Source organism: Corvus brachyrhynchos, unplaced genomic scaffold, assembly GCF_000691975.1.
Source record: "Corvus brachyrhynchos isolate BGI_N302 unplaced genomic scaffold, ASM69197v1 scaffold36, whole genome shotgun sequence".
NCBI lineage: Eukaryota > Metazoa > Chordata > Aves > Passeriformes > Corvidae > Corvus > Corvus brachyrhynchos.
The window spans coordinates 723,723-727,286 of NW_008238441.1; positions in this window are offsets into that span (position 1 = coordinate 723,723).

Genomic DNA, 3,564 nt, shown 5'->3' on the forward strand with positions numbered 1-3,564 from the left:
ATCTTACCAAAATCACCACTGATGTGTGGAAGTTTCCTGGTCTTTTGCCATGGCAAGGGTGACTTCAAGCATTAAGGCTTGTGTCTTTTTGAGTGAGTTTGCTGCTGCTTTTGTGGTTCTGAGGCTCAGAAATCATAGGAGTCCCTCTCTGTTGCTCATTTGCTAGCACTGCTGATATTGGCAGATAGGTCTTTGCTCCACTAAATCTTAATATACTCACTGCAGACAGATACAAGGTAGATTTTCAGCCTCTGCAAAATATCACCAGTCTCCTGATTCATCTGGTCACCTAGGGACATAAGGTTTTAAAGCAAAACTGGTTTTTATCATTACATTAAAAAATAAGGGTATTACAGTATCCCGCAGTGGTAGGGAGGAGAAGAAAGATCCAACAGGCAGGAATTGTGCAGCAAGATTGATTTATTTAATTATTTTACAAACTCTTTTATAGACCTTTTTCTTCCTAGTCTAATTGGTCAAAGGATCAGCCTCCCCTGGGGTGATTGGCTAAAATCCTAAAACATCCATTGTCAAAATATTTTTCTACTGTATCATAAACAAAGCTTTGCAAGGTTGCAGGTGTTCACAGCTTACAGAACTCTGCTAATATCTTCCGTGAGAGAGAAAAGTATCTCACGGGACTAGAAAGAAGCAAGAAAAATTCTTGCTAGCAGCAATATTTGTATCCACATAAGGGCAAAAAGTATTTTTAGGGATGACTTGGAGCTGATTCCATCCTGCAGCATAGACAGTGGGCAATCTCCTGTGTGCCCTCTGGGCACATGGAGAAGCAATGTGCACAAGTGCTGGAAGAACTGCTGGCCCCAGGTCTACCATGGGATGAAGACAGTCAAAGTGAAACCCAAAACATGTGGCTGAACCAAGAATTACATTGAGGTTTCCTGCACGGCTTGGAGACGCTTCTCTGTATGACCTTGCTCCCTGGGGATACAGAGTTTGGTGAGAGTAGAAGAGACCAAGATGACCAGATGTGACAACTATGTGGGACTGTGAATGACACCAATGGTCAGATAAAACAGGGTAAGTCCCTTTGATTCAAAATCCTGAGCACCAAGCCTGTGCAGGTCTGAGAGAGGTAGGAAAACAGGAAAAGCTGCATACCTTGAGCACCATGTAGGAGCATCTATCTTTGCCAACTTGTTTGACGAGCCATTGATGCAAATCATGATTTCTGGTTCTTTTTGTGAGAACTGCTCCTGCCCAGTTCTGCAAACCACTGTTGAATCACTTCTGTCACTCAGGCACCTTGCCTTGCCACCTGTCACCACAGCCATCACAGTGTCACCTTGGCCACTGTGCTGTCCCAGGGAGAGCTTGCTGGGAGGTTTAGTGTGTTCACAACTGTCTTGCACAGGCAGCTTTTTCTGAAGTGTGGTCACACAGGGTGCAGTGTGCACCCAAAATGGTGCAGAAGTGCCAGGAGGGTCACAGGAGGATGAGGAGGGGTGAGCAACTTTGGTGAGTATTGGCAAAGAGAAGGACCAGGGGAAACTGGAGGAGGGAGGGAGGACCCCGCTAGCAAAATGCTATGAGGGAACTCAAATCATCCTGCAATGGGGTGAAGAAATGCACTGAGAAATGCAAACACAGAGATAACTGGTAAAACGTGGTTCAACACCCACTTCCGGGCACAGGGGAGTGGAAAACCTGCACTAGGAAATGCTCTGCACCCAGCTGGGTACCTGCACTAGGAAATGCTCTGGGCACCCAGGTAACAGTGATAAAAACCTCATAAATAGCAAATCAGATCACAGAAAACACAATGACAAAAATATGTAAAGCAAAATGCTTCCTGAAGAAGGTGTGGCAGCGAAGAGAGATACGACAATGTTGTCTGTGGCTGTATGTGCCAGGTGTGGAAACAGACACTGGCATTTGCCAGCTGCTTATTACTAAGTCACACTGCAAGCCCTGTGCCTGGGCTATTTACACCAGCAGCTATGAAACAGGTTTGTTTTCATGCAGGTTATGAGACTGATAGGGCGCACATGATGCTATAACGCATGCCTTTTCTTTCTGGAAGCATGGGAAGTGCTCAGCACGAGCCATGCTGTAGGAAAGAAAATATCCCACGTAACTGAAAAGCAGATCTGGAAAATATTTTCCCTGAATGGACTGGGCGGTCTTTTCCTGTTGTGACTAAGAGGAGAAGGTCTTCTGACTTATTTTTTCTGAAGGTTCCTCATCAGGAACTGTAGTGATAGGACAAGGAGTAATGGGTTCAAACTGAAAGAGGAGAGATTTAGTTTAGATATACAGAAGAAGTTCTTTACTGTGAGGGTGGTGAGGCACTGGAACAGGTTGCCCAGAGAAGTCATGGATGTCCAATCCTGGCAGTGTCAAGGCCAGGTTGGATGAGGCATTGAGCAAACTAGTGAGAAGTGCCCCTGCACTTCTTCCTTATGGAGATGCACTTCCCATGCCTGGCAGTGCCCAGCAGGGTGTGCTTTATGCAACTGAAGTGGTTGGCTTGCTTTTTCTCTGCAAAGGCCAGATCCACCCTGGGAAAATCCAGCCGTGAGGCTCCTTCCCATGGCTCAAAAGGTGGGAAGAAGAGGTTTAATGTCCACCCGGAGGTTGGTGCCCTTTTGCTCCAAACACAGGGTATGCCCAGTCTGGATCCTGCCTCCCTCCCTGCCTCCATCCCACAGGTGTAGGGACATGGTACCTGGAACTGAACAGCAATGACTGGTCCCTGGCAAGGAGGAGCCAGGATGGGCTGAGCAAAACTGGCAATGTCTGGGGGATTTCCCTGTTTCCAGAAGCAGAGCATCAAACTTTTCTGTTGGAAGTGAAATAACCTTGTTATTTTTATGGTCAGTTGCCCAAAGTGTGAAGCAGGATGAAGTGCAGCTACTAAATCAAAGGTGAAGTGCAGACTCAGTGCCTGCTGAATGGGTTAAGAAACAGTTGATAAAGCCCTGTCTGTCTTTTGAGGTGGCCTCCCAAAACTCAGACTGTGCATGGCTTTCTATTCAAAGAATTTTCCTGCTGCTCTCACTTGCACTATATCATCTGCTCTCACAAACAAACGAATTTAACAACACAGACGTGATGTTTAATCGCTCTTCGTGGCATGCTGACAGTTCCTGCATGTGCAGATGAGTTGTGTCTCAGCTTTGCCACCAATGCAAATGTTCTGTCCTCCAAATTTCCATGTTTTATTTTTGTCTGAAAATGCTCAGTGGATGCATATATAAGATTGTTACATTTTTGTTTTCTCTATACTCTGTCTCTAGATGCCTAAAAGCGCACTGCTATTTTATGAACCAGACTTGGTGTATGAATGTACAGCAGAGCCAGAAGTTGTGTATTTCTCTGAACATCTGCCTTTGTTCTTCATAGCAGCTCACCAAAAATCATGATCAAAGCAATGAATGCTGGACTGCACACTGAAAGAGAATGCATTGGCTGTTTTTGTAAGCAACAATTGTGAGTGGCTTGCTTTGAAGTGAATTTTGTCAGATTTTAAAAGGTAATTTGTTACCTGTGAATATTTCAAAAATCCAAAATTAATGTAAGTGTTGAAAGAGAAACAAATAC